Raw genomic sequence first — 27,256 nt, forward strand, 5'->3', positions numbered from 1 at the left:
AAAGAGGGAGTAAAAAAAAAAAAAAAAAAAAAAAAAAAAAAAAAAAAAAAAAAAAAAAAAAGCAGCCTTGCAGCGCTGTGGGGTTTGTGTTGTGTTTGTGTCCCTGCCATGCCTGCCAGAAATCCAAACCCGTCCAGGAGGAACAGTGAAATATCCCCGTTTAATCTGATCTGGTCACATCAGCATGTGCTGCAAAACCGCACACACATGCCAGAGCAGCTCTCTGCCCTTCTCTTCCTCTTCCCCAAAGCCCTGCACTTTGGGGAATAACTGCATTTTATCTACAGCTCCTCACCATCCATTCTGAGTTGTTATTATGTGTCTGCTATTTTGAATTATTAGCACATAGAGGATTCAGAAATGTAAAAGGCTTTTCCAATGGGATACCGTGTTATGGCAGTGCAAAACAAACCCAAACACCAAAAATAAGACAGAGACATCAGTCCTTTGAAAAGCAGAATATTTCCTGTATAATAGTTTATGTTTTTCAAAGGAAACTGTGATCAGTACATGTACCATGTCCAAACTACACCTTCCAATTCCCTACCTCAAACCATTCAATCCTGAGAGTGACTGAACGCAAGAAAACACCTCTCTTTTTTTTTTTTTTTTTTTTTTTTTTTTTGTGAAGAATGTGTAAAACAGCACAGATAAAAGTTGGGATGTGCTCTGTAGCATCCTAGGACAGCAGTGGCTCATGGCTTGCCTGTGCCTTGGCCAGGGTGGGCAGGAGCACCTCCCTGAGCAATAATAGGAGTAGCTGTGCTGATGCTCTGTCATCCTGCCTTACTCGCTGCTCAGAATATCAATTCAGCCAGTTAAACCAAAAGTCTGCACTGCACCAAAATGGAAGCTATTTAAAAAAAAAAAAAGTGCTGGGATCATTGATCAGGAGTTTTATCATTGCTGATCAATTTTTTCTTAACGAAGTAAAATGTAAATCAGGACTAGGATCAATGCAGAATTTTCTCATGTGAGACTGCCTTTATCATTAGGAAGCTACAGGCAATTACATGCATGCCAGGAGACCAGATGCAGTGACTTTGGGTTATATTAAGCCGAGAGACGTGTCCCCTTTTCAGAACAAGTTTTCAGTACAAACTGCAGCTGCGAGGAGTTTGCAGTGCAGCTCAAACTGAATCCCAGCTCTGAACAAGGCAGTGCTCCAGTTAAATGTCTTGTGCTGAGGTCCCAGACCCATAAATGTTGGTGACCTCTACTGCTCTGTCAGATAAGCAGGAAGATACTGAGACATCTGCAATTATCTGGCTACTGGCATTCTTTTTTTTTTTTTTTGATAGAAATTTTGAAGAGAATTTGAAAAGCAATAGAAGGTTGATTGACACAGTACCAAAATATATTAAAGAAGACTTTTTTCTTACTCTGTCTTTCTTCAAGGAAGAGAGGACTGGCTTAAAGAAATTGAGCACAGTATAAAAGACTTGTTCCACACATTTGGCTGTTGCCCGTTTGAATAGGGCTGCTCTCAAAGACTTTGTGTCATACTACAGGAATTTCAGGCCAGAGACAGGACCATGAGGTCTACATCAGAAAAAACTCAAATTCATATTTTTAATTAACAGAATAGACAAGGGAATGAGAGGAGGAGAAAAATTACCAAAAAAAAAGGTGTTCAAAAAGGAAAGAAAACCTTAGTTTGAACATTTCATTATATACTAAATCCAAGCAACTTTGCACATGGACATTCCCAGTGCTCACTCACCAAAGGCCTCCAAAGCCCCAGAGCACGTGAGGAGATGGACAGGGCAGGAAGATTTTGGGAGGTTTGTTTGGAGCCTGCTCACAGGGCTGTGTTGGTTCTACCTCCACCACAACTCTGCCACCCTGCAGCCAAGGCCAAGCTTTGAAGTTGATCTCCATCCTGGAGGATGCAAATCCTGGAGGGGGAGCTGAGCTCCCAAGCCTTGGATCCGTGCACCTGCTGGAGTGTGCATCAAGGAGCTCAGAATGAAGAGACAACCTCATGTTTGCCCTCATTTAAAGCTCACAAGTGAAAACTCTTCAGAAATGGCCCAAACCTGAGCCCCAGCACTGCTGACACAGGGCCAGGAGTCCTCTGGTTCCAGGCTGACACCTGCTCGCTGCCCTCAGCGTTACAAGAGCACAATCCCAGGGAATACCTGCTACCCCCAACCAGAGCTAAAAACAGCAATTCCACCTCAAAACTGGGCCAGCCAGAAAACAGCACCTCTAGGAACACTCTGAGCTCAGATTTTAAAGGGTTGGGGGGTTTATTATTATTACTTTTTGGACACAACTGTGAAAATATTACCATTTTCCAGCCTGGCTTCCAGCACATGCAGCTCAAAATGGCTGCAACGTTGGCTGATGCTTTTCTGAGATATTTCATCATCAAATTTAATAGCAAAGCAAGACACCATCCCAAATGAGGGTTTGTCAGCACATCTTCATGCCTATTAAAGCATCCAACAGCATGTTATTTAGCTCTGACAGAAAAACAATTTAACACCTTAACTTGGGGGCAAGGAGCGGAAATGGAGCAGAAAAATGGAACGGAAAATAGAAAGATGCTCTTTGGGAGTAAGTTTAAAAAAGACAACAACGCTTACGGGATACAGAAGGAATGAGACTTTAGCTGTTGAGCTTGAGCTGCAACTTGAAAAAATTGTCCCCCCAGTAAAACTTCAACTGAAAATTTATACTCAGAGGCAAAAGAGCCTACCTAATCTCTTTGGAGAAAATTTTAATTCTGTATGTGCTGGTGATAGACATCACAAGCACATTTCAAGGTCTTTATGAGATAATTAATGACAGGAAACACAGGAACATAATTTTAATTCCTCTTTCAGGATCTTGGGGACCAAGACCTCCTTTCCAGTGAGGTTGTCCAATCAGAGGAACAGCACTGGAAAGCAGCAGCAGATTTCTAATATTTTCCTAATCACAACCCAGATACTTAAACTAGAACAGAAGACTGGCAGCCTCTCATATTTTTAAACCTCATTTGCTACGTTTTTCAAAACAAGAATTAAATCTGTTTTCAGATTCGGTGTCTCTCCAGTTTGGGAACACAGAGCAGTAATATTTCTGCAAGGAAACAGCTTGTGCTCCCAAACTGTGCAAACATGTTGTTATCCTGGGAAGCAACACGACCTAATAAAAGGAGTGGAGGAGAGGGACCTCAGAACAGTCACACTCAAGGACTTGCCCTGCTGTTTCCTGACTGGGAGATGTTAGTAGGTCACTTGATCCCACTGTGCTTCAATTTCCCTAACTATAAAGTCAGTGTATTCCTGAGTTTAAATTACAGCTCTCTGGAGCTGGTTGCTTGGTTAACCCTTCCCTGCCCTTGGGGGAAGGTGCTGGGCACACCTGGCTGTGCTGGGGGATGTTCTGGAGCTCATCCAGGCACAGGGCTTGGGTTGGGAGAGCCCCAGAGCTCCCATCCAAGCCCAGCCACTCACTGTGAGATTTAAACTTCAGAAGCTCACTGTTGCCTTGAACTCTTGATTTTATCTGCCACATTTATTTTCCTGAACAAATTGCCACTTGCTCTGACTGATAAATTATTGCAGCTCACTTCCTTGACCAGCATCCCAACTTTCTCAATATCTGAAAGGAAAACTACCAGCCAGTCAGAACTGCAGTTCCCCCCTCTCCTTCAATCTCTACCAGCTGATATCTACAAATATCCTGATTTTTCTTCTTCCACCATCTAAAAGCCATGCCCACAAAGAGCAGGTGCCTGCAAGGCTGGGCTGCCATTGCTGTCCCCTCCTTGACACAGGTTTAAAGCTCAGAAAACAACACCAGGCTCCCAGGATCACCCAAGCAGAAAGAGAAATCTTTAGGCTCTTGCAACAACAACAAAAAAAGAAAAAAAAATCTAGGAAGAAGCATTAATTAGCCTGAGCTTCCCAGTAAAGCTTAAGTAAAGCTGGCTCACTGCCACAGCCTAAGCACAGCAATGACAGAGAAGCATCTTAGCAGCCTCCTCCAAAGGGATCTGCCCTGGCCAGAGTGAGGACCTGCAACATCTGACACAGCTAAACCTGAATCCACTGCTGAAATCAGCTTCTGAACAGCCTAAGATGGGCCTAAGAATACAAAACCTGTCTTATCCCAGCACTCAACCCTGCTTCTGCTTACAGACAGATCTGCCCTCTCACATGCAGAGGAGGGGAAATATTGGTCAACACTGAGAACAAATCTTGGACCAACCAATAGAGTGGCCTGGCAAGAGCTTGTAAGAGCAACCTTGTGAGGGTGCCACAACTTCTGGGGACTGTGGATAGGCAGCAAAGGAATCCCTCCTTCATTCTGTGGGCATTTAAACCCCATAAACTGCCAGTTCCCAAAACAGAACTTGTGCCAACTGCCTTCCAGCATTAATCTGTTTACTTAACGTAATTCAGTGATACTGGCAGGGAGATTCCAGTCCTTTGTGGTTTCCACCACAGGAATTCCCTTCCCTGGGTTCTAGAAGGGAATTTTACTCTCCCCCTGCAGTTGCATATCACTGGTCCTGACGGAGATTAGAAAGGTAATCCAAAGTCAATTAAACTCAAATTATAGGATTGTACAATTTATAGGGGTCACATCAGCTCATATCAAACTGCAGATTTCAGACAACCTGACTTCTGAAGGATGTTTGGAAATAGGGGTGAAACTTTGCACAAGTAGATGGCTTATATGGACTCATCTCTCTATTGCATCAAAACTATTCTCCCAGAAAAAACAGAGTTTGGAATCAGAATTTTGGTTCAGTTCCTTCTTCTGACATCTTCTGATGCTAAATACCACCACCATGTTCTAAAATTTTTTGTTTTGTTTTGTTTTTTTATTTGCTAAACTTCTGAACAGGAAACCACTTCTCTTCCATTTGGAGAGAATATCCCCAGCAGGATGGGTTTGCAGGAGCATCCTTTGCCATGAAATTGTGCATGACTGTGGTGTAGATGTGACCCTCAAGTACCCCCTCTACACAGCCAGGTCACACCGTGGCCTTGGGCTGCACCTTGGAGAAGAAACCCACCATTGTTCTACTGAAACTGCTCAACCCTTCCAGCCCTACTTCAGATTAGACAGTAAGAAATAACAGCAGAGAATTCCATTACAAATATGGACTGTTATTAATATTATTAAGGAAATGCATGCTCCTTTGAGAACTTAAAGCCTTCATTCTTCAATGTATGGACTTTTCCTACATACCTGGATCTCCTGACGGCAAATCTCATTAACTGACACAGTAGTTCTCATTGTAGCATTTTTGTCAAATGGCTCAGAATGGAAGCTTGGATCTGCCTTATTTATTACTCTAATAAAGGCAAATTATTAACACAAAGGGAAAGAACGGTGGGACAAGGTTCAATCACTCTCAACAATTCGAACGGGAGAACAGAATTTTAACAAACTGTGAAAAAAGGACTTTTGATATCTCAGCAAACAATCCAACTCCCATCCACATTTCCTAGTAATTAATCACCTGCAGGGATTGCCTCCTGTTGAGGAGAGGGTTTTCCCAATCTAATGAGATAAAGGGCTATGTTTAGCTTAGTGGGCAAAGCAATCTGACCCGTTAAGCTTTGCTAAGCCCTAGGTATCTGTGCCCTGCTGATCATCCTGCCTGAGGAACGTGCACACACAGGCAGCCCCAGGGGGCCAGAGCCACTGCTGGGAATGTCAGGGCCACCCCAAAGCCACCTCCTCCAGAGGGTGTCCCCACAGCCCAGACCCACATCCTGGGAATCTCAGGGCCACCCCAGAGCCACTTCCAGAGGGTGTCCCCACAGCCCCATCCTGGGAATGTCAGGGCCTCCCCAAAGCCACTTCCAGAGGGTGTCCTCACAGCCCCATCCTGGGAATGTCAGGGCCATCCCAGAGCCACCTCTTCCAGAGGGTGTCCCCTGAGCCCAGCGCCAGGGGCTCTCCTCACTGCAGGCCCCAAAGCCACGCAGATCTTGGTGCTCCTCTGGGTGAAGGAGGAGCTGGAGCTCACCCACCCACCCATCAGACTAATCACTGAGAACCTCGGATGTCCTTCCCTGTGCCACAGCCTCCAGCCTAGCCAAAGCTTTGTTTTCCCTTTGTGCTGCTGATGTCACCGGGGCTGGCAGTGCCACCCCCCTGGCTGTGGGAACCCAGCCTGCTCCCAGGGCCTTGGGAGGGCTCACTGGTGTTGGCTGGAATGGACTGGTACAGCCCAAAACATTTCACAGCAGCACTGCCCCTTCCCTGCATGGCAGTGTTTGACAGAATGGCTCCACCTCAGCCAAAACAAACAAAAAATGTGTGAGCTTCAATAACTCAGTTCTTTCCATTCCACTGGAACAGCTGGGAAAAACTCTCACAAAACTCATTGCAAGGGTTCAAGGAACCATAGAGCCAAACCTGATCTGAAATTATCACAATGGCTGTTTGTAGCTTTTAGATAGAAATATTCTCCTGTAAGGACTCAGAATTTGTATTCACAACTACATCTAGATTTGAAATAAATGTTCAAATTCTTCAGCAAAGAATGAGCTTTACAATAAGAAAGCTTCAAGAATTATTGCTATAGAAAACTTACTCAGAGGTGTAAGGTATAATTTGCACAAAAATACTTATTCACATTATTCAATATTAAACTAAATACAAGACCCAAATGCTATTGCAATAAATATAGTCTGTATAGGAAATAAAAATACACTCTAAATGAAAATTAGGTGGGTGTCAGGCTTGGCTTCCAGACTGAGCCATGTCCTGAAGATCCATGAGCTGTTCCATAACCCCAGATGCAGCACTATGAAGCAATAGTTATGAAAATTTTGCCAAAATATCAGAACTTTTTGAAGCAACTGAGCTTAGGGCTTGCCAAAACTTTATTGTAGAGTAAAAGAGTCTGTCCAGCACAGAATAGTGAACTGTGAACAAAAATGTTATTGGAGAGAAAAAACCCCACCAATATCTAGTCTAGAATAATCAAACATCCAAACAAAATTGGCTAATTTTATGGTATTTCCCTTAGCTAAATAATCCTTCAAACTGTCCAATATTTTAAAATTGTCCTTCTCCAACAACACAGATTCCTCACTGAGAGGAAAGGTTCCATTCCTTCAGGAAGAGTTTTTAGAAAAAGGAAAAAACCCAAACAAACAAAAACAAAAAACTCCACCAAAGCAACACAAAAAAAACCCCACAAAACTCATTTAGTTTGGTCAGAAATGTGTCAAGAAAGGATTTAGGGGCAAACAATTGCCCAGTAATACCTCTCCTGTCCCCCATAAAGGAGCCAGGAAATACAAGAACCAAAAGACCAAGCAGAAGGAACCAGAACCAGTCATTACTTTGTAGAATCCCAGAATATCCTGGGAGGGACCCTCAAGGAGCCCTGAACCCAACTCCTGGCCATGGCTGGGTCACAGCCAGGTTTAACCTAGCAGAGAGCACAGCCTGGGAGGTTTGAATGATGTCCTAATTACATCCTGAGTGATTTATTGACTGCATTTTCACCTCCCTTTCTTCAGAGCCAGAATTGTTCTTTTCTGCACCAGCAACAATTTGTTTTAGGCGCTGAGAACAGGATGCAGCATTGTGCAGAGGAAATAAAAGTCTGGTTATTTATTTCACTGGGGGTCATTTGTCAGCTCCCATCCCAAGCCCAGCCAAATTCCCCTCCACAGGGACCACCAGGAAGTGCTCCAGGACCAGCAGGCAAATTCCAGAGCCCAGAACTCAAGGCCTCATCCAGAACTCCTCCATCTGCATGACCAACATCATCACCTCCCTTTTCCAGGGCTAACTCACAGACATGATCTCTTAGCAAGGTTTTTGCTCCAAATAAATCTTTTGGATGTCTTAATGTCCAGTAATAAACCAGCAGATTATAGTGATAAAATCCCAACAGCCTCCTCCTGTCGGAGGCTGGCAGAAACCACCCCTCCTCCTCCTTACCTGATCAACCACACACATCCTGATCTCCATAAACAGAATTAATGGGTGAAAATAATTAAGGGGGAAAAAAAAAAGTAATTTACTGGTGAATAAATACAAAAGCCTCGCTGGGAGGTTGAGAAAATAAATCTGCGAAGCTTGCTTAAATCACTCCAAAAAAGGGAAGATAAGAGGGAGAGTCTGAAGTACTTGTAAACCAGTAAAAATCCAGGAGAGCATCTTTTTTTCCTCCTCTTTAAAGTGTTACAAGGTGGTTTATGCATGGGCTGATAATTTAATACCATTAAGAATTCATCTGCCATTTCAACGCAGTAATTTTGAAAGTGTCCAGCACCATCAGATAAGCACAAATTCTACTTTAATCCACATTTCTTCTTGGAATTCCCATATTTAGAAGGATTCCTTAATTTCTTTATACAAATAGCCTTTTTTTTCTCTAACACAGCACTGTCCTACAAAGATCAACTTCATAGCTCTGTTACATATCTTGGAGTTTTGCTCTCCAAGTCAGACATTCCAGCTGTATATAAAAATATACAGCTTTTATTTTCAAAAGCCCAAGGAAAAAGATAATCAGTAATGCATATACTTGTGTACATCTGTAATATATACAGGGAAATTCCTAACCTTGAAGGGAACCATATTTCTTGAACACTGATGTTAGTGCTCAAAGATGTTACTTGACCTTGAGGATAAAAATAAATTGTGCAGCCCTGCATCGTGTCCTCGGCTTAGTTCACTAAAGACATCTAAATGTTCTGTGCTCACATACCATAAAACAGTTAAACACAGATATTCCATATTAATTATATTTAATACTCCTAACTTCGATTTGTGGAGAGGAAAATTGGGTTTCCCAGGAGCTGCTGCAGCTTCCAAACATCCTCTAATTCACCAGCAGCAGAGATGCTCACACTGTTATATTTAGATAAAGTAGTGATGAGAACCCTCAGCACATTATTCGCAAAATTAAATCCCACTGAGGTTTTTTTCCCTCTTGCCATTTCATTAATTCCAGCTCAGGAGCAACAATGGAAGATCATAATATGTGGAAGAGATAAAATAATAAAATATATAATGAAACATCATTCGGAATTCTATGTTTCCTGCTTTTAAAATAATGGATTTTTTGGTAATTTCTGTGACTGGGAGAGAAGACTCACAGAGAGGCTTCCTGAAGCTGCTGAGATGATGTCTGCTAGCACTGATCTTCAAGTAATTAATCCTCTAAAGCAACATCTGAATGCCAAGCTCAACTATCTTTTAAAAAGGCAACGATTTCTCAAGAAAACATTTCAGAGAAGCTGTCAGCCCTCGATTCCCCATTTTACAGAAATCCTGGGCTCCCCCTTAAGGAATGATGCCCTGGTGCCCCCAGCACTGGCACAGCCCAGCTGCCACCTCAAGTGTCCCCTGCTGGTGCTGCCTGGGGACCGTGGAGCTGTGCCAGAGCTGCCCAGATGTTCCTCCCCAGGCTCCTGATCCCACCCAGGGCTCTCAGCAGGGCCAGGGACAGCCCCCTCAGCTCCCAGAGGCAACTTCACTCACTGGGAAGGAAACTGAGTGTGCATCCCCTGGCCTGGCTGGGAAAACATTCACAGGGACTGGGCACAGTGCTGGGCACGGCCACAGCTCAACTGGTAATTAATACATTAATTAACAGAGGTACAGAGCCCTCCAGGTGTCCAAAGAAATTAGTCTCAAGAGAATGAGGTATTCCTTGGTTGTCACAAAGACCCTTTAATAGCTAAACAAGTTCACACAAAACCCCAAAACAGCAATTCCACGGCACATCTGTAGCCAACCCCTCACTGATGTCACCTGAAGTTGTGCCACTGACACCAGCAGAGCCTCCCCAGAGTCCAGGAGAGCTTCATTCCAACAAAAAAAATTATCATTTGTTAGCAGGGGAATTATAAAGAACCATTTCCTTTGTCTATCCTCTAAAATAGTTGGGAAAGCATCTTTGGGATGCCTCTTCTTCCTCCCTGCAGCATTACAAAAAAAATCTGATGAAACAAAACTTTATTTTACATCATTTGCTTCCTCTCAGCCTAAACTAAGTTAAATATAATTATGCAGAAATTAAGTCAATCACATTATTAGGAAAAGAAGAAGTTAATTTTTCTTCGAAAATATAATTTTGATGGGTGTAAAAGGAGGTACTTCTAAACCAGCTGAGGAAAGAAATTCAGTGAATGCCCTGGAAGGAAGGATGGCCAGGTTTTATGAAGGACCACCTAAAATCCTTCAATATGGTGTTTAAAGAACCCACTGGAAAAGCATGAATTATACAAATCAAATATGACAGCATTTGAGAGTCTACATCAGGATATTTAATTTATACAAGCTTTGGATCCTGTGTTTCCTGGAAGGCAAAAACAATAATAAATGCTGAAATCACTGTCTGTAAAGAGCAAGATTACCTCACTTGTAAGAAAATCTGGCTTCTTTTCTCCTGGTTTATGAGAAAACCTAAACACATGGTTTATTTGGGCACCATGAATAGGGAAAGTGATTGCACTGGTGTTCCAGCAGTGAAAGACTCTGGGTGTGTTCGCAGAATCAGCACGAGAGCAGCAAGGCAGGGATTTCAATCTCTAGGAAGGGAATGTTTAACCAGTACAAGGAAATAAACATTATTCTGGCACATTTTTCTATCCCTGACAGAACCAATCCAAGTAATTCTTTTAAAACAGCATTTCTGACTTGTGCATCCAACAAGAGGAACTAAAAAATTTGTTGTTGGACGGCAAAACCAGCATCCAGTTAAGTTAAAGTAATATAGTTTTACAAAGATTTAGTGATAACCTTAAAGAGCTCTGGATTTTTTTTATTTTTTTAAGAGCTTGAAGCCTCAAGATTGAAAGTGACCTTAGAAATTTAATTTTCAAACCAATAGCCCATCTTTTATAAATATGGCACCCAATAAAACCAGGCATCAATTTTAGTGTATACTGAGCAAAGAGTGTGATATGGAGCACTGCTCTGGAGATACTGTAACAGTGAGATCCAGATCCTTTATCCCTTCCTCTGTCACCCCAAACTTCAGCTGTAAATAACTGATCCCACATTTACAGGCTCTAATGTGATCCCTGTGGAGACCTCTCTCAGATCTCCTACACATGCCTTACATAAAGCCTTGCCTCTCCATCACCACACAATCAGCTCAAGCTCCACCAGACTCCAGAGATGTATATTTAGCTGGAAGAGAATGAGAGCTAGCACAGCTTATGCTTGGTTATATCATCCTGGAAAATCCTGGAGTGAAGAGCTGAGCAATTTGTCTGCGCTGAGCTGCACGCTGCCCCAGTTCTGTGATGAGTTCTCAAGGCACACACTCAAAAACCAAATCTGAGACCTCTGCAGGCTTCTCCTCCCCTCTGCACTGACCCCTCTGGTGGCACTGCCTGGCACCAAGGTCTGGGCCAGCACCTCCAGCTCCCAGCCCAGCTGCACTCCTCCTGCTCCAAGATATGTTCTGGGAATGCCACATGGAATGCAGTGCTTCCTCTCACCCAACTGAGCCATTAACTGAGGCTCTCCTGAGCTCTCAGCTTGCAGAACAACTGGGAATTCCTCCAGGAGGAGGGGTTCCCTCTGCCCAGCAGCTGGGGTGGGGGACAGGGGCTGCTGGTTCTGCAGGGTCCCCACTTGGGTACCACAGACACTCTGTGGCTGCAGCAAACTCAGCCAGAGCCACAAACAAGCCCGTGATGACAGAAGAGATTTCAAATAGAGGGTGACCATGCTGCAACAGGATTAGCTCAGGGCTAGGAAGATCCAGGCTTAATTTCAACATCCATCTCAAATTCTCCCCGTAACCTTGACCAAGTGATTTAATTTCACCGTGTCCGCTTCCTAAATATATCCAGGATAGATCACCTCCCAAATGTGCAGTGAGGACAAACAGAACATTGCTAAATACTCTGATAAACTCTCAGTATTGAGGGCCTTCCACAGGCAGATAAAATCCACTGGGTAAACACAAAGTAAATATTAAGTAGCCAAATCGCTGGGGAATTTATTGCACTCTATTACATTGCAGCAGAAATTCAGAGGAGTAAATTCAATATTCTGTGTTTTACTGAACATAACACAGAGCTGAGGAGGACTACGGACTTTTTTCTGCGAGTTCTTAAAAATCTTGAATACTTTCTTTTATTTTCATGGACTAAAGATCATCTAAACTGTTCAGGGGACCTTTCTCCCAGTTTTTAACCTACATACATTCTGGTCAAATCTCAAAACATTGACTTATCAAGCATAAAAGTCAACTCAAGACTGAGCTCTGAAGGAATCTCAGCCCCAGCTCTTCTGGCTGATCTCAGGAACCAGCTCCTTTTTTTCTGGCTTACTTTCCACACCTCATATTCTTTCCTCCTCGCATTAAAATTACACTTCTTAATTTAATTGTACTTCCAAATCTCTTCAAATATAAGACTGAATTCCTGCTTCCTCAGTCTTCAACTGGGATGTCTTATAAAAAACCCAAACCAAACAACAAAAACCTGACAGTCTTCAGAACATACACGTCATTTTTGTGTGACATGGATGTAAAACCTCTGTATTCACACCTGGAGCAGCTCCTCAAAGCCCCACATACAGAATAGTTTAGGTTGGAAAAGACCTTTAGGAGCAGTGCTGCCTGAATGCCATAAACCCCTCCAGTATTTTGGGGGTTTTTTTGCTAATAGTGCCTCTTTCTGTCTTCTCTGAGCTCCTAATAACGAGCACTCTCTAAAGAGTTTGTTTTATCCTTTTGAAATGTTTGAAATCTGTTTGAAATCTGAAAAGCAGCAGCAATGCTGCCAGCTCTGCTTTCTGCAGGAAGAACTTCCAAACTTCCTTTCCTTATCCATGAGCACTGGAGAGGGACCTCTCCCTCTGCACCTCCAGAACTGCTCCCCGTTTGCTCCACAAATCCCAAATCCCAGAGCAACTCCTGCATCTCTGCCCAAGGGCTCACTGGCCTGGCTGGAGGAGCTGCCCACCACCAAGAACTGGTGGCCTCCCTGCCAGCAGGTCCAGCAGGATAAAGGGGGAGAACAGGGATCCTGCTGAGGAACAGCACCAAAGCAGGCACAGCCACCAGGCACCAACTCACACTAGCACTGCTGGAAAACCTCTGCTCCAAAACACGAAACCCTCCAGAAAAAGTGAGTGGGACAAATCTATTAAACATTCTGACGTGGAAACTCCATGGAACAGGCTGAAATGCCATTGCCCAGACTGCTGGTGTCACTGTGTTTCTCCACACAATTTGAATTCGCAGCCTAAGGAACGCAGCCTTTAATTTATGAGGATGAATTATCCACACATAACATCTCACAATCCTGGCTGCAGGAGCCTGCTTAAAGCAGGAAGAGACAGAAGCAAAGAATCTCAATCCCAGTCAAAGGATTAAGGAATGCTAAAGTGTCCAAGAAGCAGCTGGACATGGAACTCGAGCCATAGTCTGGCTGACAAGGTGGTGCTCAAGGTTTGGACTTCATGATCTTGGATCTCTTTTCCAACCTTAATGATCCTGTGATTCTAAAGAGGAAGCAGAAACAAGGTGAAAGCTTCCAGAGCTGTGTCAGTGCAGACTCCAGCAGGAAGATCCAGGCTGAGTGCTGAGCTAGCATGGCTGGAAATTAAAAAAAAAAAAAAAAGAGATTGGAAAGAAAATCCTCCTCCTCCTCCTGCTCCCTGCACTTTCCCAATGTGGCAGCATGTCCTATTTCCCAAAAGCTCATTCTATTGTCTCTCTTTCACCTCTGTAAACAGAGGTGAAATCAAAGAACACTGCTATTCTTCCTGTTCTACAAAAGCAGGCATTACGGACACAGGAGTGTTCTGCTTGGAATGTTTTTATTCACTTTTTTCCATTTCTTTCTCATTCTGGATATCCTCACTGCAAGCACAGGGAGTGTCCAAGGGAATATCAACTGTGGAACAAGAAAATTGAATTTTTCCTCCTTTTTTTTTTCTCCTGTTTAACCTGCACTTGATTTTTTTTGTTTGTTTGTTGTTTTGTTTTGGTGTCCTGGCAGAGGACACCAAATTCCTGTCCTTATAGAGAGATGTGAGTGGTTCTTTCCAGGTGGCTGGCAAAAAAGAGATAAGGGCCCAATGACCCAAACCTTCTCACAGGTGTAGGTGTATTACAGAACCACAAAGAAAAACAGGGAAAAAATTGTTTAGGGGTTCAAGATCTCCTTTGACTAGGATTTGACTTTATCATTACTGTCATTGCAGTTTTGCTTCCCTTCCCTATCCCAGAGGGAGAAAATACCTGGGTTTGTTTGCCTGCCTCACTTGCAGCACCTAATGTTTCCCTAATGAAGCACCCTGGGCGTGCAGAGAGGCTTTGGGAGCCTCAAACCCCTCTCTGCTGAGCCCTATCCAAAGCTCAGCCTTAATCAAAGCTCAGCCCTACCCAAAGCTCATCCCTACTCAAAGCTCAGCCCTACCCAAAGCTCATCCCTACCCAAAGCTAACACATTCCCAAATCTCAGCCCTACCCAAAGCACATCCCTACCCAAAGCTCAGCCCTACTCAACGCTCAGCCCTACCCAAAGCTCAGCCCAAACCAAAGCTCAGCCCAAACCAAAGCTCAGCCCAAACCAAAGCTTATCCCTACCCAAAGCACATCCTTACCCAAAGCTCAGCCATACCCAAAGCACATCCTTACCCAAAGATCATCCCTACTCAACGCTCAGCCCTACCCAAAGCACATCCCTACCCAAAGCTCAGCCCTACCCAAAGCTCAGCCCCACCCAAAGCTGCCAGAGCTCCTGACGTCAGGTGGAATTAGGTCAGCACCAAGGCACTGCTGAGGAGGAATCACATCCTGGATCTCATTTCTCTCCTTGAAGCAGCAACCAAATCAGGGCATTATTTTCCAGCTCCCATCCTGGATGGCTGCCGTAATTTGGATTTCCTTCTCCTTAGCTGAGCAAGCGAGAGGGAGGAGGAGGAGGAGGAGGAAAAGGTACTAATCTCTTCAGAAAGCAGCACTTGACACCCAGTGTGTAGGTGATAATGAGCACTTCTAGGGAGCTGACATAATACCGAGCATTTACAGGAGGGAAACTTTGCTGTGAGAAGAGCCAGAGTCCGCTGAAGAGATTAATTCATGATTTCTCTTCTCTCACACCACAAAAAAAAAAAAGTTTAAAAAGCCCCAACACGATTAACTCTAAAGCGATTCTACAGTTGCTCAAACATGCACAACAAGAGGTGACAGTGGTACCACAGCCCTCTCGGGTGCCTGGAAAAGAAGCTACAGGTCGCCTTAATTAATACTCCAAAAATAATGAAAATATCACCTGTTAGATTAAAACCAGAAGAAAAAAATATTTTGAAAGGAAGGAAGAAAAGGGAAGGAAAGAAGAAAGATAGAAGAGAAAGATAGAAGAGAAAGAAAGATAGAAGAGAAAGAAAGATAGAAGAGAAAGAAAGATAGAAGAGAAAGAAAGATAGAAGAGAAAGAAAGATAGAAGAGAAAGAAAGATAGAAGAGAAAGAAAGATAGAAGAGAAAGAAAGATAGAAGAGAAAGAAAGATAGAAGAGAAAGAAAGAAAAGAAAGAAAGAAAGAAAGAAAGAAAGAAAGAAAGAAAGAAAGAAAGAAAGAAAGAAAGAAAGAAAGAAAGAAAGAAAGAAAGAAAGAAAGAAAGAAAGAAAGAAAGAAAGAAAGAAAGAAAGAAAGAAAGAAAGAAAGAAAGAAAGAAAGAAAGAAAGAAAGAAAGAGAAAAGAAAGAAAGAGAAAGAAAAGAAAGAAAAGAAAGAAAGAAAAGAAAGAGAGAAAGAAAGAATAAGAAACCACAACTCAATTAAGTGTAGCAAGTAGCAAATAAATAGGAATCAAATTTAAAATTAATCACAAGGTGAACATTCCCCAGCTCCCCACACATCTCTCTCTGGTAATTAATTAAGCTACAACTGCCCTTACAGAGGGAAAGAAAGATGCAATAGCTTTATTTACATATAAACAATTATTCAGCTGTAAAGAGAACTCACACACACAGGAGTTAATGGAGAAATCATCAACACAGCTATCGACTACACTTAGATCTCCTCTTCAGGTGCCAGGTAGCAATTACAGACTCCTTCACCTCGGGAATTCTTAAATATTCCCCTCTTTATCTGGACTAACCTGTGCCACTCCTATTTCAAATACACTAAAGACTGCCTCAGGTTGGAGTTTGGGGATATTAGCCTCTATCAAAGCATATTTGCACAAAGTGTGTCTGAGCCACAGAGCAAAACTAAAAATTAACCAGGCACATGTAACTTTATTATAGAGCCTGCCATAAAATGCCACCGAAGGCCCGGAGATACTGCCTGAACCATGGCCTCTTTGGAAATCCACAAATGTTTGCTGGAGAATTGGACACGTCTCGCCACAGCAAATCTCAGTTTGCCACTAAAAATCCCCATGCAAGACTTGTTTTGAGGCAAAAATTTCCACCTACTCCTGCATATTTTCCTGTCCAAATACTGCTTTTGCCCCAGACACTGGCCTCCATTCCCTACTCCCAACATCCAAGTTTTTATTGTACAATTGTGTTATTTGGAACATGGAGAATGAGGTTGAGTGGTAAATGATGACTTTATCTTTGCGAGATGAATTAGGGCTAGACACAAAGGTGCCGCAGGTAATTATCACATTGATGGGGCCCGGCCAGAATCTCAAAGTTAACCTCTGCACAGCTCTGCCCTGCGGAGCTGAGAGTCTGCTCCTTCTCTGGAGTCTCTGACCACACAGATTTCTCACCCAGAGGTGACAAATGAACCTCGTGGTCCAAATTCATGTCTCCATGAGAACCACACTGCTCCCTTACTCAAGAACCATCTCACAACAGAACAACTGCGAATTTTTGTCTCATTTAGTCTTTCTGCTTGGGTACAGATTTACAATTTACAGATTCTTTTCAATGCTCTTTGACAATGCAAACCATGCAACATCTCAGTTTGGAAGGTGAGCATCTCCTGGAGGCAGAACAGAGCACACCCAAGCAGATCCAGGAGCTGTGGCACATCCTCATCCTCCTCCTCAGAGCAGCCTCTCCCTGCTCCCCGTGTGGGGCCACTGGGGCTTGCTTTCACCTCAGACACACTCATTTCAGAGAGCTGGGTTTACAGAAATTTCATTTCTGTCTTCCTGAAGCTCAGCTTTTGCTTTGTTTCTGCTTTTTGTTCCTTCCCAAGCTAGCTCTCTGCAGGGTTAACTGCAGGAAAGTGATGCTCAAGGAGAAGGGAATGGGATTATTTTTCTGCTTTTGTCAATATTCCTTCATGGATCTTAATTTCAATTACTACTCCCTCCACTGGGCCATGGTCACTGCCCAAGCAAAGCGTGCTGGGATTCCATCAGCTCCAGGAACAAGAAAATCCCAACTGGAAGCCAACTGGTGCAACAGCTCAAATGCAAATTTAAGTTCACAAAGACACACAAGTTTTGATTTTGCTTTCTGCAATAATGGCTCCTCTTAGAAAAAAAATTAAAAGAGGATGAGAGAAATTATGAAGAGCTAAAGCTTTTCCTTTTAATGCAAATGTAGCTGAAAGTGCATTAACCAGAGAACATTCATTGGGTATTAATCCCAGCACTAGAATGACCTGTGATCCTATGGAATGTCTGCTGAGCCTGGCAAGGATGGAGCACGGCTGCTACATTGAGGAGTTCAAACAGAACCAGCTCCATCCTGGTTTTTAAAGAATGAAACCCTTCTCTAGGTGCTTTTCCTTCAGCTCCAGAGCTTTAGGTGTTGGATGGGCTGTTCCCACCATGGGCTCCTTGAAGCTCCAGCAGGACCTGGATCAGCTCCAGGGTGAGTGCAGGAGCCAGAGCAGGGCAGGACTGGGTCCGTGGAGGTGAAACCCAAAGGACCAAACCCCAATTTTGCATCAGCTGAAGCTGTGCAGCAACAACCACGTGTCGCAGCCCCACGAAACCTCACAAAGGTCAATAATCCCCTTCCACAAGAAGGCCATTGTGCCATGGATGATGATTCCTCACTGACCACAAAGTGGCTCTGATTTCAAGCTGTTAAACTCAACTGAAGTGTCCCAGAGGAGAACATTTATATCTAGTGTGCATATTCTCTGTGCAAAATTAAACATAAACCCCTTCTGCCCAGGAAACTCCACAGTGTGCACAAAAAGAGAATTCTCTGTATCCCTCAGAACTTACAGCTTCTTTTTCAGTTACTTCTCACAGCTTTTCACTAATATTTCCCACAATAGCAAATAGAACATGCATGGGCACAGTCACAACTGCAAAGTTAATCCTTCATGTGCTCCCAGTTATTAATATGTTCTTCTCTGCATCTTATGGACCATGTATTCACAACCACCATATGGATCAGTTAAAAACAAACAAACAAACAAACCCAAAGGAAAACAGGTTGGCTGCAAACTCCAGAGTGGTTTTCATCAGGGCTAGGAAAATGTTTACAAATTTCCCTAAATTCCATTCTAAATATCTGATTTTAAAATCTCCACATTAATCAGCGGCAACGAAGCAGTTTCCCAGAAGCCATTTTGATTAAAATCAAAGCAGTGAAGCTGTCACAGAGATTTTGGGGAGGAGCCAGGAGGACTGAAGGTGTTGTGCCTGCTTTCCTAAGAGCAGCTACTGAAGGTATTTTTTGGAGTTCTGGATGCTGAGAATTTCAGACTTTCTGTGCTGACAGACTCTGACCCCCAGGAGAACACTGTATTAGACCTGAGGCTTTAGAGAAGGCTTTCAAAATTGAATGATAGCACTGGGATCGTGGGAGTTGATTAGAAGTGCGTGATGTTACCGGGTGGAAAACTTAGAATTTAAGGTTTTAGACTATAGTAATATATAGAAAGCAAGGCAGAAGTACCTGTCCCAGAGGTGCCTGGAGAGCCCTGTCCCACAGCCCTGAAATGAGGCTCATTGCTCCTGGCAGCTCCTCCACACAGGTGACATCAACAATTTGACATTTGGACCCCACAGACTCGTTCACTGTGAGGTTTGTGACACATTTTGTGTGGATCTTGCATCCAGGCAATTCTGTGAATGCTGCTTCATTGTGCCACTGAACAGATTGGAGGCAAAGGATTTTCAGGTGGCAGGAGGGACTTAAGAGCAGAGAGCAGGAAAAAAAAAAGATGAGTTTTTGAAGCTTCTTCTGTGTTTGAGTTTGGGTTGGACAGAGTTAAATTGCTTTAATGAATTAAAGAATATTGTATTTTGTATACACATATTGTGAAGGAGCAGCCTGCACAAATTCCCAGACACTGAAATTAATCTGTCATCTTGCAAGGTCACTGTCACCAGGGAGCAGCTCTGGCAAAATGATGGGTGATGGAAAGGCAGAGTGAGTAACTGAATCAATGACTCAATATTGCTCTCTAGGAAATGATATTTTGGGTTGGAGGATACTCTGCTGTGAGCTCTCTCTTCAGTAGGGAACAAGGTCAGGAATAATATTGCACTAACCAGGAGCAAATAAACATGGGGATCTGGCATTGTAGATGGAAAAAATTCACTAAAACTGTTTTTCCTACATCACTCACTAATTATTACTCATAATTAAAATTTATAAATATTTCCTCATACCACATCCCTCCGAGCCCAAATCTATTCCAATATTCATCTTCCATTCTAAAAATATTTTCTGTTTCACCACTCGGCCGTCAGCTGAATCCTTCCCCTAATCCTTTCCAGGTATAAAATTAAAATCAAAATGAAAAATGCAATTTCTACAAAGCCCCAAGAGCCCTTCTGAAATGTGCTGTGCTGACAGGTGGATTGCCAAACCACATGAGGACATTTTTGACCTTTTGCACTTTCAAATCAGTTGCAGCAAAGATATCAGGCATTTTGCAATAGGAGCTCTCCCCAAAGAGAGTTCCATAAAAAGTTGCTTCTAGGAAAATTTCCTTCTATTTCAGAATCTGAGTGACAGGACTACTTTAGAAAAAGGTAAAAATCACAAAGATGAAATTTTAGTGATCTGTTAGAAGGAGCTGTTAAATCCTGGATGGTAGAGTTACTCCAGATATAGAAATCACATTTTGGTGAATAATGTCTTGTCTATCAAAATTCACACAACCAGAGGACCCCAGCACCAAACAATTTCCAGTCTAATGTACAGCACTACCTTATAAATTCATTTACCAAACAATCAGAGGTAGAAAATTAGCAGAATAATCCCAGGGAATGTACTTAAGACATGGAAAGAATCATTAAGGTCTCATGGCAGAGTCATTTTTTCTTCATTCTGAGTTGCTTTGGTTCCCTGTCCCCAGTTTGAAGGGGAATTAACAGGTGTGATGTTTAATGAAGTTCTATAAATACTGTGGATTGCATTGCCTTAGAGCTCCATGGGACTGGCACTGTAAAATTACTGGCAAGAATTCCTTGGCTTTATTAAAGCTTTATGAAGATAAAACCTTTCTTTTCCAGCAATGCAGGATTTAGGTGGGAATAACTCATTTCTTGGTGGTAAAGCTGAGCACAAAGCTGCTCCTCAATGACCGATCCCTGCTGTCCACCCAGCAAACCTGAATCCCAAATTCTGAGGAGTTCAAATTTCCTTTTGTCCAGGTAGGAATCCCCACCCAGAGCATACCCAGAATGTGTCAGGCATTCTCAGCCACTCCCTCTTTGTTCACCTCTCAATATTTTGTCAGAACACAGATTTCCTACACCAAACATGTCCCAAGTGGAAGGAGAGCTGTGAAAATAACTGGAACATAAGAAGTACAAAAGGAAATGCTTCTGACAGGATTTCTGCACACACTTGGAATCCCATCTGCTCACAAAACCAGTGAATACTCATCACTGACTGGTCAAACTGGGCATGTGTAATCTTGCAGGACTTTTGCCTGGGTTAAATTACAGCTCCAGCCTATAAACAAAGAAAAAAAAAACCACTTCCAGCCTATTAAAAAAAAAAACACCAAAAAACACTGCGCAGACATGAAACAAAACCCTTAAACTATATTATTCACAGCTTGCATGAAAAATAAGATTAAGATTGTATGTTTTATACACGATTTCTTCCTGCATTGAGAAATATGGATTATTTCTCATTAATCTGCAAGGAACCAAGCCCAGTGTAACAAAGTTTCATTAAATTCACTGCTCATTCAAAGCTGCAATAAACCTTTTTCAATACACTACTGCATTTTGATTGTATATGAGCAAAAGTGCATTTTGTTTCTGTACTTCAGAAATAGTCACACAAATACTGCCACAGTATTTCATTTGCTCATAATACTGAATTTCACAGACTACAGAACAGACTGGCAGCAGCTTCAAGCCAGAAGCCACTGCCATGAAAATGACACGACTGTGACTCAGTGCAAAAGTTTGATCTCTTTTTTTTTTAAATCCCGCTTTATAAAAACATCTGACTCCTCTCTTTGGAAAGTGACCTTCTCTGGTTATCTTTTAGAGCTCCAATGGCACAGCTGTGTTCTCCCTTCCTCCTCCGTCCTTCCCAACCAGTGGCAAAGGACCCCAAACCCCTTTTGGGAGCAGATCCTTCTGCCTCAATGTGTGAGAGCACGAGCAGAGCCTCTCTCCTGCCTGGCTGCAGTTTTAATTTCACTGGAGCTGCTTTGGCTGATTTTCTCTGCAAACATCTGTGACTCCAAGCCAAGTGTGACTTTGGATACTGCCCACAGGATTTCCTCCCTTTCCCACCATCCCTCATCCCTGGGATCCTGCCTTGTTTTTTTCCCTGCTGTATTTTTAAAGCATGTTCTTCCCAAAAAGATCCCAATGACAGTCTGCTGCTCAAGTGTTATGGATTTTTCATTTAAATTGCCAGGTGGAGGAGGGAGATCAACTCCCATTTTCCCATCCATTTCATGTGGAGCTGCATCCAATATGATGTGAGTATCCCCAAAATAGCTGCTCAAAATGAATCATTCCAACCAGTTTCCAGCTCCTAACAGACAAGGGCTGAGCCACCATCACAAAAACTTAAAATGTCGTATAATGAGAGAGTTTTTTGTGAGCACAACAGGCATTTTGTAAGCAAAGTGAAAAATAAAAATGTAAATTAGGTGCTTTTTAAATTTGTAATATGAAAATTATCTGTTTTACTCAAATTTGACCACAGAAATAACAAAAGTCTCATCATGTACAAAACTGATGGAAAAATAAATAACACCATCACAAGGGTCAAGGCTTCTGCAGCAAAATCCAAGGATTCAAATGAGCCTCCAGATGGGAAACAACTGAAGCTTTTCACAGGTTTAAATCTTGCTGTACCTTGGGGCTGCTGCTGAACTCCAGCAGTGCATGTATGAGCAGGCACACCAACCCCCTGTGTATTCACACACACTCAGCTGCAAAACAATCCAGTGCATTACAGCCCTGGTTGTATCCTCAATATTCAAAGTGTAATGATGATTTGGAGGGGTTTTCTGTTTCTGCCATTATTCTTTCAGATACAGATTACAATAAATTTTTTTTGCAGGTTCCCCTTTTTTTAATTTTAGTCTTTACCCATCCATATCTTACCAAAATTTAATTTAAACTCCATGAAGACAAGATAGAAAATTCTCTGATCCTTAGTAACCTCATTTTTGAACTCTTGCAGTCTCCTCCTTTAGCCTTTGCAATCCCAATTTGCTATCCTTTAGTCTGAAACACTGCAACAGTTGGGCTGGGGCTGTAATTTGATTGCCTCAGGTTGGTTTTTTCCTTTTCCTTTCCTTGAAATTTCCTTTCCTTTCCATCAGAGGACCCTACCATGGGCTGTTGAGCTGGAGCACTCACCCTTTGTTCTGACAGGACACCTCACTGGCTGCCCATTCACCAGATTTCCCAAAAATCACGACCTGGACTGATGTGTTCGCACAAAGCAAAGCAACCCCACTACCCTGCAAAATCCACCAAGCAACTTCTCTCCACAATTCCCTGAATCATCCCCTAAAAAGGACCCACTCTTAGTGGTTCCAAGCTCTGGTTCAGATGCCACTTCTGATCCAGAAAGTCTGAAACTGGATATGGAGAAAGTTTCCTTGTTAAACTCTCGCCATAAAGAAAGAACCTGCTGCTAGTTCTCCTCAAACGATACATTGCTAATTTTCAAGAATGCTACTTGAGGGGATTTAGGAAAAACTTTAAAAGGCTTATGAGGAAATGAGGATTCAGCAGCTCCCTGAGTCTCTCATGCTCCATGGTCATGCCATTCCCCCAGGAATCACAATGAGGAGAGAAATGCCTGCAGGCCAAAAAGAAGAGTTCAGTTGGGATGGGCACTGCTTAAATTCCCATTTTGGTGCTGTTTCTCCAGCACCACTGACAGAGAGGTTCACAGGGGAGAAGCACCTGCTCCAGCAGGACTGGGCACTCTGGGGATCTGTGGGATGATGGGGAAAGGAAGGATTCCTCAGCAGTGAGGTTTGGAAAAACAAAACCCCAAAGGAAACAACCAAACAAACTCAAAGGCCATCAGCAGAGCAGCCCAGAAGGTGCAGAAGGATGACACCCATTTGGGTCATCCTCACAGCTTTTCCAGCAGTGCCAGGGGTCACTTCATGGCCAGGCTTTTAGGGTTCTCCAGTCTAACACAAATTTCTGCAGACTGACACACTCATCTCCCTCCAAGCTGGAATTTATATCCAGCGGCTCGGTAAGGTTAGAAAGTGTAAAGATAAAAATGCCAATAAAGATTATAGGGGATGATTCTTCTCCTTTTCCCTCAGCTCTCCCCCAGGGCAGTGCTTTCCCAGCAGAATCTGCTGGATCATTGCATCCCAGACAGAGCAGCAGCTTCACCGACGGCGCCGCCTCAGCTCTGCTGCAGAGCTCACCCAGCTGCTCCAGCAGAGCTCAGCACAAAGGAACAAAACCCTTCCTTCCCTCTCCTCCTACTGTGTTTGAGCCACACATCTGCAGTTGCCAAGTTCTCTTTTTGATGCTGGAAATTTACATTTGCCTTCATACACACACATGCTCCTTTTATCACACTCTGATAAGCTCAGTTTTTATCCTCATCCCAGATGATGCTGGTGGGGAGAAGAAACTACCTGCTACAGAGGAGAAGCTGGACAGCTGTTCCTGCAATAAAAACTGTGGGGTTTTTTTTGAAGCTGAATCCCTAAAAATCCATTTAACGGACAAAAACAAGATCCATGTTGGCTTTTATAAAGCCAGGAGCTCATGTAATTTATTCTCTCTTCTTTTTGGGTCTGGGCAGAAGGATTCACAGCACATCATTCCCAGAAGATTTTACAGCGAGTGGCAAACCTCTGCTAAACATTGTCATTTATAAAGAGATACTTGAAATTATAATAGATTCTAAAACAGAGGTGTAAAGTTGCTGCAAATAGGACTAAGAAAATGTTCACCACATTCCAACTATGAAGTTATGATCTCTGCTAAATTCCAGCCCAGCTCAGGTAAGTCACTGATCCCAGCCTTGGCATTTCCAGCGCTCTTTCACTTTAAGGAAAGGGAGGAGAAAACACGACCACAAATCCCAAATAAACCCTACAAAACCCAGCCTTCCACCACATTCTCTCACACTGGATTTAGCATCAGCTCAGGTCAGTGCTGGCTCCAGAACTGGCACTAAATGATCTGGGCCAACAGAAGCTGGAAGCAGCAATTTTCATATTTATCAGAAAATCAAGTTTTGCAGGACAAGTGATGATGATGTGTAAAAGTTCCATAGCAACTAATCAAAGACAAAACTTGAGGAAGCAGCAAAAAGCTCATAATGAAGAAATATATTCCACCACAGGTGGCAGGAAATTGTAGCTACTGATAACAAGTGCTAAGGGGCTCTGGCAAAGAAAGACAATCAGCATAAGCATGAAGGCAAAGTAGTGATAGCACCAATAAAAAAAAGCCTCAGAGCACTCTCCAGAAATCTATGGTGAGAATCAAGAGACAAGTAATAAATTTGCATTTTCTGTAAGACCTTGCATTAAAACACATTCTTAAATACTTTGTGAGTTTCAGGAGCTGGCTGCAGACCATGTGTTGCTTGAGAACATAAAAAGCAAAGCATCACTTCACTGAGCACTGAAGCACCAACATCTGCAGGGAGAGATTATGGGGAAATCTCAAACGAGATTCAGGAACAAGCTGCTCAATCCATCCAAATGGTGCAAAGCATGGAGAAGCCAAAGAATTGAAGGTTTGTTTTTTTTTTTTTAATGCTAAATTTATCCCATTAAGATTCCACTAAATTTTTTTGCTCTTGTGTTTTCACATTGTATTTTAATCTCTGCCTGTGCTGTGGAATATGGCAGGACAAGAAAGGGACAAAGCAGGAGCCTGAAGTCAGGGCCAAGCCTGAGGCTGGCCAAGGTGTCCCATCCTGGAGCAGTCACAAACTCCTCTCCAGCTGCATTTGAAGGAATTTCCAGCTCAGGAAAGCCCTGCAGGAAGGGCAGTGAATCACAGAACCCTGCAAAAGCTGGGCAGTAGCAAACACCCATCCAGGATAGGTATTCATATCCCCGGCTCAGATGAATTCTCCAGGGGAAAAATGGATTGCAATGGGAAATGATTGGCTCAGCAAACAGGGAATTCACCCACTGAGCTGCTGTGAGAGAGCACAACTCCTGAATTCAAGGGAATTCCAACAGCCACAACCAAGAGCGGGCAAAACACAGAGCTCAAAGCTGCTAGGCAGCATCTCTGAGCTCAATGCACATTCCAATAAGGACCAGGTGAAAAAAGGAACTTTTGTTTTGTCTAAAAGGAGCTCAGGGTGATTTACTGGCAGTGGAAATTGGAAAAGAGAGGAAAGAACACCAAAGTCAAGGAGAGACTTCCCAGCACCCAGGAAAGCAATAAAATCAGCTAAGGGGGGGAAAAAATCCCCTATCCAGACTCTGCTCAGTTTCTCCATTAAAAAGGGAAATTTAACACGGAAATGCCAGAAAAAGTGGAGGAATCAGCAAAGCAGGCTCAGGTGGGGTCATGTAAGGAAAAATTCACTTTTCCTTGGGATCAAAAGACTTAAACTATGCAAAAAGGAAATGCTTCTCTCTGCCTTTCAGGAGTGAACTTGTACAGTGTAGAATGCTCTGAGTGTCAAGGAAGGCTTGGCACATATCCTTTGAAATAGAGTGTGAATAAAGACAAATGTTAACACACTCCTTTGTGAGATTTGATTTCTACATATTAGCATCTGAATTGTACTGAGCCCTCTGTGTGTCACATTAAGAAAATTCCCATTTCTATGCTCTGCATTAGGAGAAACCTGCAGAAATGTGGGCTCCAGGAAGAGCCAGAAGGCAGTAAAAATCCAGAAACACACCTACAAACCCTGTACCATCAAAGAGCCTGCCAAGGAAAACCCTAAAGCACAAACAGCACACAGGAATTTCCCTTTGGGGGCAGCAGCTCCTTATCGATCACAAGCAATTTATTGATATCACCAAGGATTGCTCCCAAGTCAGGAGGAATTTCTCCTTTGCAGCTGCTCCCTGGAGCACTTTGTCTTTCCTCAGAGAGGGAAATGTGTCCAACATCACCTGCAAGGAGCTCCCATTGTGCCCACAGAGGTGGCCAGTGCAGAAATTCTGAAAATTCCTTTTTTCAAAAAATTACTGAGCAGCACCCCAGAGAAACACTCAGAAAACACAATTAACACTTCCTGACAATCCTCAAAGCAGCTCTTTTGGTGACAGTGAAGTAAATCCACTAAAAAAAGCAGGAAAAATAAATATCTTCAACATGCAAAACTAATATATATATATATATTTAAAACTACAATAAAATGAATACTATAAAAGTAGTTTCATTGCTATGAGCTCTTATCTTTTGAGTTACATTCAATATTTCCAAAGATTTTTAAATCAGAAAAGTGCATAAAAAGCAGTAAGAAGGAAAAAAAAATAATGATACAGTAATTAGTAAGAGAGTATTAAAATGTGATTTAAAGAATAAAATCTTTCAAACTTGTCTAAATGTGCAAGAAAATTCCATAGAAACTTTACTTGCTGGACACGGCAGGAATTATCCTGCCTGGCTCCCACAGCCACACAGAACTCAAACCAGGGCCAGGCTGTCATTTATAAACTGATATAAATCAAATGCATTTTCTCCTTTCCCTGGAGCAGGCACTGAAGTCTCACCTGACTTTTCCCCCCCAAAACTGCTCAATTCCTTGGAATCCTGGGGAGCACAAATGCTCTGTTCCCTCTGCCAGAGAGGGAAGGAAAAGCAGCCCCTGACTCTGAGGCTCTTTGCCATTTTTAACACACACCAAGACAGGTGAGAATTGCTTAAATCCCAGGGTAACACTCATTAATTAGAAAATTAACTGACATTACGTAATAACTTCATGTTAATCTGTCCGAGAGGTTATTTGAACCAAACACACAATACAGAATTCAGCA

The 27,256-nt window shown here is 42.8% G+C and overlaps 1 protein-coding gene across 1 annotated transcript in view; it reads right to left on the minus strand.

Annotated features, from left to right (window-relative positions):
• ATP2B2 (ATPase plasma membrane Ca2+ transporting 2) overlaps nt 1-27,256 on the minus strand; it is a 305,210-nt gene that overhangs the window by 236,495 nt on the left and 41,459 nt on the right. The gene's annotated exons all lie outside the window — the stretch shown is intronic.

This window comes from Geospiza fortis, unplaced genomic scaffold, assembly GCF_000277835.1.
Source record: "Geospiza fortis unplaced genomic scaffold, GeoFor_1.0 scaffold897, whole genome shotgun sequence".
Taxonomy (NCBI): Eukaryota; Metazoa; Chordata; class Aves; order Passeriformes; family Thraupidae; genus Geospiza; species Geospiza fortis.